Source organism: Nothoprocta perdicaria, unplaced genomic scaffold (genome assembly GCF_003342845.1).
Source record: "Nothoprocta perdicaria isolate Ctin4 unplaced genomic scaffold, notPer1 scaffold_11, whole genome shotgun sequence".
NCBI classification, from domain to species: Eukaryota; Metazoa; Chordata; class Aves; order Tinamiformes; family Tinamidae; genus Nothoprocta; species Nothoprocta perdicaria.
The window spans coordinates 2486369-2500168 of record NW_020454205.1 but is presented as its reverse complement, the minus strand read 5'-3'; positions in this window follow the sequence as shown (position 1 = coordinate 2500168).

Here is a 13800-nt window from a genome sequence, read left to right as displayed (position 1 = left end):
TTTGCTTTTCTGTTTTCTCCCTGTAGAAGACCTTTGTTGTTGTTGTTGTTGTTGTTGTTGTTCTTGTTGGGGATGGAGAGGGAAGATGACGGTAAAGGGGAACCTTCACCCCACTACTGCAATGGACAAAAGGCAGGAGTGCTGACAAACACCTTTATCAACCCCAAGACTTGTCTTCATTGCCATGTGAGTTTAAGCAACTGCCTGAGTCTCTCTCCTGGCCCTATTTCTGATCACCTATAAATACTCTCAGCTAAAATAAACTTAATTTTAAGATGAGCTCGCATTTCAAACTCAAACTAACCAGCATACTGGGATGACCAGCAGATCAAACTTTACAGGATGTTAACCACTTTACTCATTAATGCTATGGGGCTGTAGGTATAACAGCCGCATTAACTCGCTAGTTACAAATCCAGTCCCTCTGAGCAGCATCAGAGCAGTTCTACTGCACGCTCCTTCTCCTGGAAGCAACATTATCTCAAGACACTTACTCAGTGGGAGCAAAGGCAGGTCCAAAGAGTCACCCTGCAGTTTGCCCAGGGTCCAAGGGCTTTGTCCATTTGCAAACAGGTGTTAGAGGAATTCTCCCTCAAGTTAAAAACATACAACCCTATTGCCAGCTTTATCTACACTTATGTCTGTGTCTATACATGAATAATTAGAAACCACTTTTCTGATTTCACTGGCAAGAGAAAACAAAAACAAATAAACAAACAAACCCAGTGTACTAGGTAGCTTCGTCCTTCCTCCTGCAGTTGCAAGGGGGAGGAAAGCATGGCCTGTCTAGGATACAATCAGCCAGACAGGGATTATTCCTTCCTAATTACAACTTGAGCAATTCACACGCTGGTCATGGTTTGCTTGGGAACAAGATCTGCTTAGCAGTTCCTCAACTAGTCCTAAATGCGTAATGTGACATTTCTGAACATCCTCTCTGCTGAAATCAGCCTCTGTTAAGCTGGTATAGTTGGTTTGTCTTTGCAACTGATTTCTTCTGTATTGCAAATATTCTCTAGTATACACAAGTAATGGGTCCTACTTCATTTACCCATATGGACATTGCATCTTCTGCCAAAGACCCCTGCGAACTTTTGAACAAGTTCTATCAGAGTTGCAGCTTTTATTTTAAAATGTGACGGAAATTTCTTAATTAATCCTGAAACATCCTGGAGCTCCACAAAGCACTTTATCTACCAAAGACTCTCTCAGTATGTCCCCTTTCATCCAGTGAGCACCTGGATTGAGACTGTCAGAGAAGAAGACTATTAACGGTTAATACCTTTCTATTTCCGAAATACGGACCTCTATCTTCTTCCAGAAACATTTATAATCTGCACTGAGTATTTAAAGAATTCAAACAGAACAAATTAGACCATGCACAGTACCGTACTGAAGTACCTTAGTAATTCTGTTATTCTTCCTGCAAGGCACACTAACTGCTAAACCTCAATTTGGATATTCCTCAACCCAAGTTGTGGGAGAGACCCCTCTCTAACTTAAGCAGAAAATCAAAATTTGAAATTCAATTGAGGAGAGGTTTACAACTTGAAAAATTTAAGTGTTTTATTTCTGCTCAGTGAGTTCCTTTGATGACTTCCGTCCTCTTGAATTTCATGAAATGTTGCATACACAAGTGGCAGGTAACCTTTGAAAGTCTAGTCTCAAGAGACATCAATATGAAATCATTCTAAGTAGAATTGTAATTTTGGGACTTTGAGGGCCACCACTGTTATAGACTATTTTACAGCATAAAGGAACAACCAGAAAAAGGAACTCAAAAGACTTTGTTTTGTGCATTGCTGTCAGAGTTAGCTAACAGCAACATTGCTGCTGTTAAAGAAAGCAACTGAGGACAACTATAAACCATRTATAAAACTGGCAAAAAAAGATGTTTTACTGGATGTGATAAAAGTTCTTTCTTTCCAAAGAATATCACAGCTATCTAGTCTGATCAAATGAGATGTAACACTACAAAAAAATAGAGGCTTTGAAATAAAAAAAAATAGGGCCTTTTTATAAAAATAGGGGCTTTAAAAACAGTGGGCCATATCCATCAGAGGCAAATCTACAGCTAACGGGAGATAAAGGATATATGTTTCCAAGCCCAAGGCCCAGTCATTTGCAGGAACTGCCATGAAATACTGTCTCCAAGTCTTCAAGAGAAAAGCAGTAGAGATTCATCCCCAAACCTCACATCAAGCAGAGCTCAGTGGAAAAAAAAAGCAGCACCAAAACTAAGTATTAGCCTCCAAAAGCAGCAGGAGTCAGCGTTCAACATAGCTCTACAGCCTTGGAGAACACACATCAATCCCTCCCATCTCAAACTCTCATTTCAGCAGGTCTTAGCTTAGTATGTGACCCATGACAAATATGAGCACCCGAACCAGCTAGTTCTCAGCTCAGATGCAGACTAAACCACAACAGCTCTCCATAGAGATGTGGGCTTTAAACGAATCCGCAGACATGAACCAAAACATACCGTGAGTTATATATGGTACTCTAGCCAGAAGCCTTCCTCCTGCAAGAGCCTTCTTGAAAATATGCAGGAGTAAAATAAGTTCTTCAGCTGCTCCTCTTCTGAGGCCCAGCCCTAACTCCAACTTCAGTTTGAGATTCTTGCAATACAACAATCACACAGATAAGCTGATAAACTAAACATTAAATCCTGCTAACTGTAGCCCTACAAGCCTTCTAGATGTTAGCAGTAAACATAACCTTCATACCCGCTGTTCCTGAGGACACATCCTAAGCACTGTGATGAAGACCAGGACTACAATTAACTGAAGGGCATTTGGCTGTGTCTCTATCAGCTCTCACCTTTGCAGAAACCAGTCCTAAAACAAGTTGGTCAAGTTCACCAGTCCTAAATCAAACCCAACCCAAAACATGGTTGCAATTATTACCCAACACAACTCCTAATTTAAGCAGAAGTCATGAGATCCTGCCTATCRCAGCCCAAATGCCGAAAACATTGATACTGCAGGACTGAACATTAAACTGAATCCAACACCACCTGCTGTTCAGTCCAACCTAACAGTAACACTGGTATGAGACAGATTGAAAGAGTTAAATTCARCGTCAGCATTGGGCCTGGCAAGCGAGAACTCTAGCGTTACCACATGTCACTGCTRTATTTACTGTTAAGGATAGGATTTGCTCTAGCTTAAAACGATAGATTCCTTRTTAGAATGAGTGCTGGTAACCCAGGACACAAACTCTGGGTGGTTTTCATTCCAGGTGTTTCTCTGGTGAGGTCACCGATGGACCTTAGGTCCAAAAGCAAGTCTGCAAAAGCAGAGCCTTCAATCACAGGCTGAAAATACCGAGTGCAGAGAACATTTACAGTCTGCTGCTACACAAAGCGAGGGAGATTTTGCTGAGGACTTTGGCAGTGGTATAGAAGGTGAGGCCTCACTAGTGAGTCAGTCACGCTTCCCTATTTTCAATGCCAATGCACAGTTATTTAGCACATGGAAACGAGCCTGGATTTCTTCGCTACCTGGTCAATCGTTAGACATTGAGTCTAACATTGAGTTAGACATTGAGCCTCAAGCCCAACATGTTCCTTGCCTGTCACTGCTGTACTTACACAGTGGTGAGACTTCTCTCACTTCTCAATATTTAGTCATCTATTAACAATAGTCTCCAGAGCTGATCTCAGTCTGCCTTTACTACTAAACCATAATTTTCCAATCCTGTGAATTGCAGTCTCTAACTCCCACCAGGGATTGCAATGTTGAGGATACTCAGCAGGATCCTGTCTTCAGAGTGCAATTCATATGAAAATTTACAAGATGCACTTTTCATTACAACACAAGATACATAAGACTAAAAAACAGCTTAAACTCTTGACTGAAACCATCCTTTATCTGGCATTTGCCACATATTCTGTGGAAAAAGTAAATTTCACACTGTCTTTATGATTGGGAAACAACTAAATAAAAACTGCAGGACTAGACCAGCTCTCATTCTGTGCCAGACTTCTACACAGTGACACAAATGGGACAATAATACCATAGTAGGGCAAARGAGAGGATCTATATTTAATGTTGGCCCATGAGGGAATTGCTGTAAATGAAGAACAGCTGTAACGAGGAAGAAACCCTTTAAATGTTGTAGAGTCTTGTCAAATGAACAGACAGCAAGCAGTGCAACTGGACACAGAACCTGAACTGCGTCACGTTCGATCACATGAAATAGCATGGCTTCCAGAACAAGCATTTTCGGATACTTACTATTATTTGTAAGTCTTAAAGTGCTCGAATATCAAGAGTCCTATCCTCTTATCCTATATGAAACTCCTGTGGGAACTAGAGTCAGAGCTTCAGAATAAACCTCAGACTTTTTATAAATATGTTAAGACAAACAAACAAAAAGTCAACATATAAAGAACATGTAAACACCTTTACTCCCCAAACAGTGATYGGTCAGTATTTTAGTCCATTATTCCTGCTAGGTTAATGCCACTCAGTGCTTTCTTCTGAGAGCATTAAGGGCTTAATCCAATTCTTATTGGTTTACAATGCACTTATAACATAAACATGCAAGCCATATGACTCTAGAAATTCACCACTGCATAGTTCAACAACTCATGTCTCCCTGGACTGGAAATCAGTTTTACAACTCCACTGTCAGAAGCTGTCGGGSCAGGGAAACCCTAAAAATAGTTAGAGGAATGAGTTGTGAGCCCTGCTAAAGCACTAGCACTCAGACAACTCACATAAGGCAACACTTAAGCTCTGTTTGCTTCCTGCACTTCCAGTACTGATGATAACCAGGGGTAGATTCTTTCACAGCTGGGCATATGTTTTACTTGGATGTGGTTGTTTGGCTCTGTCTCTGGCTGAGCACCAAACACCTGTCATCATTTTCACTTCCTCAACTCTTAGTTTTGAAGAGGGATTCTGGAACACACTCCAGGTACACTCTTAACAAACAGATTCATGGAAATCTCTGCTTACTGCTTACCAAGAAACTCATCCACAAGCAGGGCTTYCAGAGAAGCTCTATTTTGAGAATGAGCTTTAACAAAAGATATTCATACCCATTTGTAAGCTATCAATAGACTTGTTGACAAGTAATATACTTGCTACCTTTTTAAACCTGAAGACAACAAAAAATAATGCTTCTCATTTTGCACAGATTTGTCTGTGGAGCAAGGAAAACAAAATAGCTGCTCAGGTACCTAACTATGTTCTCACAGCGGATCTGGGGACTGTGCCAAGATCAGCTACTTGGTTTCAAGAGGTGAATTCTACCCAAAACACTGGAACCTACACATCAAAATTACTCTAAGGACAGGAGGAGAAGACCTGTAAAGCTAAGTTTAGTAATACTGGTATAATATAAGAGTCTCAGACAGACGGTTCTCCACAATAATTTATTGCTACTACTACTATACCACCACAAGACATTCCTTAACACGTTCTAAGCTAAGTTTTCCCCTTTTTCTTGCTGCAAGGTATTACACACGCACACAAAGTATATCCACTGGGTTTACTGCTTCTTGAGGATTTCCTGGCAATTAAAGCAACAAGATAAATCTCATCCCTGCTTTTCCTCTAAAAAGACAGCATCACAAAAAAAAGATGCTCTGTTTCTTTTATATTCCACGTGGAGTTAGCAATGCAATGAGCCATTACTGCTTACGCTATATTTTTAGTAAGCAGTTCGCTTACTAAAACTAAACTAGTTAGCCTCCGATCTTAGAGGGTTACCAGCAAAAACAAAAGAAAGCCCATGAGTTGGTGCAGAATCCTAGTAGTAGTCAAATATACCAGCAAAACACACTTAAAATAGGAAGCTTTTGTGACTAGTTTAGTGGAATACTTGGGGGGAAGGGAGGGAGATCATTTAAGAAGCTGCAGAGGATTTGCAGTTTTGTTTTGTTTGGATCTGTACAGTAGCCCAGCCCTTAAATAGAAACCAGTTTTTACATGTGCTTGGAGAGCTGTGGGAATGGTGGTAACCAAGCAACATCACAGAGCTGGGGAGCTCTGCTTAAGAGAATCCCTCGTAGGTACCCTCACAAGCCCAGACACATTTAGTGCCTGCGGGAGAGGYGAGGTCTCCATTTTCATAGACATCAGGGGCCAGTGAAGGTACTCAAAAAAGCAAGGAAATGATTCAGGACAATCTGTGAACTCTTATAGATTTCCCCTGGCCCTGTAAAAACTGCCTCACTCCTAACTGAACTCTGCCACCCCTTTAGAGCCTATGGTGTGTTTTATTTGCCGTTTTTGTACAGTGAAAGGGCAATCTGTCAGGGAAGCTTGCTTTTACTGAGGTTGAGGAACGCTCTAAAATAACGCATCTCAGATAGGGTAGATGCTGACAAGTTAAAAATACTCTCCACAGATTTATTAGAAAGTTCAGAACGTGGAGCCATATAAATTTAAGCATGTTAGTTTACGCAGAACATAAGATTGTGATTATTTCTAAAATAAGATCAGAAAAAGTGTAAGTAAGTTCCAAAAAATACCCACAATGTCATTTTCTGGGCAGAAACTATCCTCCCATTCATCTCTAGCAAACCAGAACAATTAAACATTTTGCAGCTTCTGGATTAATGACAGCTGGAATACCTCAGGCTCAATTAAAGTGCAATCACCACTGTTTTCAAGCTGGCACATCCTCCACGTAATCCGGCTTTGGCTTCCCAAGACAAGGGCAGAAACTTCAGAAGGGAGTAGCGCTTCAGAGTTTGCAGTTAAGTAAAATCAGTTCTGCCCTTGCTTTGTAAAGTAGTGGGTTTTTTAGCACTTTATAAAACACAGAAGGCAGAAAAATACTCCATTTAAACAGTTATGCTTTTAGTTGATTGAGGGATAGTTTCAGGAGAAGCATAACGTGTGGTAGATAATGCTGTGGATACTGAGTTTATGCTGCAATTTAGTAGAGAGCATTATGGCAGCTAAGTGCTACAGGTTAGGGGGTAAGATCAGTATCAAAATCAATATTTTATAGCTATAGYAAATGTGCTATGTAAATAGGTATTATGAAACTTACAGACTCAGTCTCGAGGAACAGGTTTACAACTTGTCCTTTCCTAGATATTATTGTAGGTTAATCCTAATGGTTTAAACATAGCAAACCATTTCATCCTCTCAGTCCAGGCTGCACCAGGCACATAATATCGCTAACACGCATTATATTGATGTATCAGCACAGGTGATACTGGATTATCCTGTGCGCTCCATAGACCAAAGACTAAAATCAGTAAGAACACTAGAAAGCCCCAACTTCACCTGGAAATGCTTCCTCCAGGCTAAAGTGGAACATGGAGATGAGGGAGCTTCAGGGGATTTGGCCTCTAGTTGTGCTGGCTGGATTTATGAAAAAACACCAGATTAGCAAATGAAAGCCCAAACCATCCATCATGCCAGGATATCCGCAACATCAACTCTGCTTTTATAACAATGTAAATAGGCACAAAGCCCCTGGAGGAGATGGTATCTTCTGGAATCCCTACAAAGCCTGGCACAGGGATGGTCACGGAGTACCACTCAGAACAGCAAGTACCTTCCCCAAGAGAGCACTGACTCAGCCAGGGATATAGTAGCAGTGAGATCCTCAAATCTGTTCCCCTCATTCCTTCCTAGATGACCTAATCTCTGGAATAAAGGAGAACAGAAAGCTTGCAGCCAGCTATTGTATGAGCTGTTTCACACTCACTTGCAGAGGCTCCTGTAAGAGCTGAACACAGCCTAATTCAAAGCAGTTGCTTCCAGTGAGCACATGCTCTAGGTTTTACAGCGCATGACAGATCCCAGACATCTTGGGATTAGAACTTGTTCCTTCTGATATCAAAGTCTAATCCTTACCTCTCTCCTTTTAGGATAGGGAAACATCCTCCTTTCCTGTTCCACAAAAATCCTGACAATAGGATGATAATGAACATAAAAGAATCCTGAAACCAATCTACAACTGTAAATCCAGCTCTAGAATCTCTAGAAGTCTTAACAGAAAGAAGGAGCAGAATCACTCATATGATCTTATCGAGACCCTGCCACAATTGTAAGGAGAACCCATTCCCATGGGGAATTTCACAGCACAATGGGAATTACACAGAGTGCTCCCAGTCTGAAGACAGCCGACTCTGTGAAACACCAACTAACGCATGAAAGTGGTCATTTTGTGGGGATGACAGACAGATAGCACCTAAATGCCCTAAAGTTCGGAGCAAGTCTTTTTTCAAGTTAGAATTTATTGTTTCTTCGAGGACTTAAAATATTTTGGCTTGAAATTCAGTAGAAAAACTTGTTACAGTCTTTTACTCACAGACTTTTAAAAAAAAAAATTAAGCAGAAATACCACTACCCCACCCTCCCACTCCTCTCCTGCTGATGGGTTTGGATAAAAGTGAGAGAATATTGATGAAAATATYGAATGCCTCCAGTGAGCTCCAATACATTGTAGGCTAAAGAAAATCACATGTTGGCTCAGTCTTACAGCATAGTGCCTTCAGCATGGATCACTTATTCAAAATTTCAGTCTGTCTTTACTTTCCTGGGAACAAATGTGTATTTACTGCTGATGATACACCTCAGCCCCAGCAAATGATTTAGCACCTCTGTTCAAAGTGCCTTTGATATATTAAGGGCAATCARGCAACATCAAGTCATGCACCAGACATAGTCCACATAATTCATGGTATACTAAAATAAGGTAACATAACATTTCATGAGAAAATGTTGCATGGAAARCACTTCTTGCATGTAGTGTTTGAGCTACCATCTCTAACCTTTGCTTTAGGAACTGACTTCCACTTCTATCAGATGTGCAAATTCAAAGGTACTTTGATGTTGTTTATTTTTCTACTTCATTTCTTAAGAACTTTGCTTGTTTGTTTTAAGGAAGAGAGAAATGGGTATAAAAAAAATAAACATGTCAGGGTATATAGCTACCCAGTATATGATCTGCTCATTACTGATGAAGTCAAATCAGTGTAATTCATTGTATGGAATATGATCTTTGGCAGGAAAAAATAAGGCTCTTGCATATGAGCAAACAGCTAAGCATCCATACTTGAACTTTTCACAAACACTGCCTGATCACTTCATATTCACATTGATTTGCTGATACATTAAAAAAAGTGATATTTGCCTCAGCCACCTTAGTATTTTAATCTTCAGTTCAGAAGTACATCTCTCCTAGTGAATTACCAGAGCAGRTGAATTTGAGAAGCTATAGGAGCAACTCCTAGTATCTGCGCAGGACTGCAGATACTATTCTGTATTTGTATGTATTGTACTGTATTCTGTATCTGTATGTATTCTGCAGATACAGAACACGTACAAAGTAACAGTGAAATAACCACATCTTTAAAATATAAAAAAAATGCATGATTTAATAATGCACACTATGCCAACAGCACACTATCAGTATTCAAGCTGCTCCAGAAGCATGGYTGAAAACGCTAAGGCTGCCCTGCTGTCACATTCCATGTCCCACTCCACGGCCATTTCCTGCAGTACTCCTGCATGGCTCCATATCCCACTCCATGGCCGTTTCCTGCAGTARCAGATGATGCGGGAGCTAACTTACCTAAAGGGCACTCCAGGTGGTGTTAAGGTGTTAAGTGCCTGCTGCTGGCACGGGATTGCCAGGAGGTGAGACATCCGGACAACAGGGATTCAGTGGTCTTAGGCGTCTTAGGCTACTGCTGAAGCAGTGCTCCACTGCCAAGGCATTAGCTGGTGCCCAGCAGGAGGACAGCACTGGCAGGTGGACACTGCACAGTTCTAAGTCCTCCTTCCAGGGAAAGGAAACCATCAGGAGCTGCTGAGTCAGCAACAGGTGATATCCAAGGAGAGCTGCTCCATATGCAGCTCTAAACCTTTTCACAAAGTAAGACTCGCAGAAAGTCACATTCACTTTGTGGATTATTCCCTTTTCATAACCTCTGAACGAGGCAGAGGAGGAGTCTCTGGGCTCTCATCAGTGAGTAGGGCAGGAAGACACTGACATATGGCAATATTTGATAGGCAATTTTTGAAATGTGAGATGCTTGCAACCTTTGTCAAAGCAGACTATTAAGAGGAGGAAAAAACATTAATGAGATGCTAAAGCAGAAAGGTCCAGTACAAATTTCAGTTCTTGTACTTACTATTTACAAGACTGATTCTTATTGCTCTCAAAAGCTTAAAATTGACTTCAGGGACAGAAGCCATTTATGGCTTATGTATTCTTTTAAAGAGCTTTTTCTTTCTTTTCAGTAGCTGTTCYAGCAGAAGTTTCTAGCAAATGATGACAAGAAGATTAACTTGCAGTACTTCTCAGAAAATTCTGAATTTGTCGTAAATTTCTGTTAAAAACAACTTTTGAGTTAAAATACAGCAATACACATGTTTTGGGTTAGTTGAAAATATACAACTGCTGTCACTGGGATATATTCAGCAGTAAATCTACACCTCAAGAGAGAAGTCTGCTGTTTGCAAAGGTAAGCATATGAAAGGAGTGAAACAATCTTTACCTGATATGCAAAGGGCCAATATTCTAGAACCCAGTAATAAATATCTTGTCAAGGTGTCTTTACGGTACAAATTCATGTGCACAATGCAGAGAGGGAGAAGCAGAAAGCAACAACAAAAATCCCCATAAATGCATAATGACAGCCTGTTCAAACCGAGGGACTCATCAGAAATTCATAGTGCAGGCAAAGGTGCTCCATTCCTCACAGACACAGGCCTTCAAAATGAAGGATGCAGCATCATGATATATGATACCAAAAAAAAGTTTCTTAAAACTAAAAAAATCCATCTCAGAAAATTAATCTCTAGGAACGTAGGAGAGAGAAACTGCATCCATGTGAAGAGTTATGGTGAATTGCACTGGGTGCATTTCGGTTATTGGATAGACAAATTTTTGAAAAACAACAAAGAATGCAGGCTGGCCTGGAGGGAATCAAAGACAAATTTTATCCTTGGCTTGAGGCCACAGAGAACTGGATAAAAGCTTCTGCTCTGAAACAGAAGCTCACTCCTGGCCACCCGTGAAGAACAGTTGATGCTGAGCACCAACCTGAATTCTGGCAACGAGCTACTCACACAGCTATTACAAGAACCACAGTCATATCTCTGATCCTTAATGGTACAAAAATATACACATGGCACAGTAAGCACACTGAACTGCATGGACTGCCTCAGGGCAAAGGGGACAGTTTACAGATCAAACTTTATACAGCTTTTTATTATTATTATTATTATTATAAAAGCTTCCGGTTAATCCTGAATTACACATTGCTAATTGTGCACACATTGCAAGCTAAGCAGCCAGGTGGGCCAAAAGGGAGGAGAGACCTACATTTCACAGCTTTACGAAGCATTCAGTAAACATTTCTCTCATTCCTGGCCATGCTTTAACACAACAAGGAGAGTTACAAACTTCACTGGTACATCAGAAACAACCAGCCTCCAAATTGCACCCTCCTCCCCAGCTCACAGCCTGCATTGGAACTTCAGCTTTTTTTGTGTGTTTATAATATAAGGGTTCCATGTGATTTGTGCATGTGCTGAATTTTAAATATGTCTGAATCGAGCAGCCTTTTCTATTTGTGGTTGTCACTTATTGCAGAAGACAGAGTTATATCCTCCTTTAACTATAATAGCAGGCAAGTTTCATAGGATTATGGAGATTTAGCTGGGAATGCAATTTCCAGGAACTAGTTTAGGAGGAAGAAAAAAATTCAAATTTCAATTCTTACGTAGGAGAAAATTTTCAAAACAGTGCATACGTTTTTTCTTTTCATTGCAGCTCCACTAAAGAAAATGGAAAATAATTTTTTTTAATTTAAGGCTATACAAAATTTATATGTATTTCTCTACCTCATGAGAAAAAAAAAAGAAGAGATTAAAATAATTCTTTCTCTTTAGAAATGTGCAGCAGATAAAACATCCCTCCTTCATGGGTATGAGAGGCCTATTTTTCATTCATTTCCCTATAACCACAGTCAGAACTTCCAAGGTAAGGAATATAGGAAGCCCACAGACCGCAGTCTTCTGTCACAACAGACCGGCCCATCCCTGTCTCTAAGAATAAACATGCTGCAAAAGCCGACAAGAAAGGTGAACTCTGATAGCTCTCTGAGGAGAAAATTAACTAATACAGCGTATGCAATATCAAAAATCAGCTGTATTGGCAACAAGGGTGAAACCTCTCAGAGCACTTCCTTCAGCTCTGATGCCTCATGCTCAAGTAAAAGGAGCAGAAAAACTCGAGGAAAACCTTCAAACTTTAGGCCTGGATCGATTTTTAAAAGACCCAAGACAAAACACAGCATTCTGCCCCAATGAAAAGTCCAAGACGTTACCAGAAATACCATTAGCTTCTCCATATCACATGCCTGACACTAAAGTGAGAGCAGACTTCTGGAAGCACCCTTTCCCTTAGGATTCTTGTTTGACCTAAATCTGGCTGCTGTGATATCATGGAAAGGCAAAGGACAGAGCTGTTAAAATACAAAGAATCAAATAATAATTCAGAAACTGGAGAGCAGAGTCAGAAGCTACACTTACCASCAAGACAGATGAGTTTCCAGACATACTGGTATTGCTTTGGCCTTAGTGTTTGCATGCATTTTGCATAGCTGGAAATGGAATTGCACAGCTGTAACGGCCTTGAAATATGTGCTCTCCATACGAGAGGTTCTCCTCTTGCCAGTCTGCCATTTCTGTGAGGACCTTTAGAGGTTCAATACCCTGGGGCTCTTTATGTTTCTCACAAAGAAATGTTCACAGCTGTCCGTGATCACTGGAGGACTAACAAACAGCTGTTAACGTGTAACAGTTTGKGTCTATCAGGTACCTTGCAGGCTTCTCCTTTCAAGGAATTCTGAGAATTCATTCGCTTCATGTCGAACATTCGCTTCATCTCGGATACAAGATGATCAGCCTGGATTTATCAGCCTCTTTGAAGCAAAAGCTTAATTTTTTTCAGATATTATTCTAAAAACCAAAGAATCCTAGATGCTAATAAAAAGCAAACAACATTTTTTTCCCGGATGTCTCTAAGTTTCAGGCACTGCTCTGAATATGGAGACAGAATTCCAGACCTGCGCAATTTGGGGAGATAGCTAGAAACATGCAAGGGTCAAGGCTCGTTTTTATTCCTATACTGATCCTGATACAAGATCAAGCTGTGATGGTAAATTTGGTACAATGTTTCAAAGGAGGAACTACCTGAGAATATAAAACTGCGACGTAAAAAAAGCAGAGCCAGMGCAGCATAAAACGTAACATCTTTATCTCTGGCTCAAGATATGACAGCAYTGATGGTGCACACACTTTTTAATGGCCTAATACTACGCATGCTGAAAATTTCACTGGAGAGTTCAGACAGCTCTCACRTGGCTGAAATATTTCTACAGTGTCCCCCACATCTAAGTGATCTTTGACTGTTTCTTTTCCTCAATGTAATTTACTTGTATACTTTGTCTTATTTATTTTTTTAAAACCTTTGTTCATGAGCAAGCATCCTTTTACAAGTGCATTGATACAGAGCCTTAATAAATGATGGTCCATCATCCATACACAGTTCACATGCCTGTGGATTCTTATGCTTACCATTTCAATGAACAGCAGGTTCTTTCCCAAAGCACTTTCCTGTAGACAGCACTATAACCTGAAAACGTCTGAAAATATCTGATAATATGGCATTTAAGTCCTCCTGAAATTCAACATCAAATTAGCAAAAGACAAAGCATTTTTTTTTCCTGGAGTCTGGTAACAAATTAATTAACAACAATACTTAAAAATATAAAGCAATGAAAAACGTGAAATGAAAAATAGGGAATGCCAC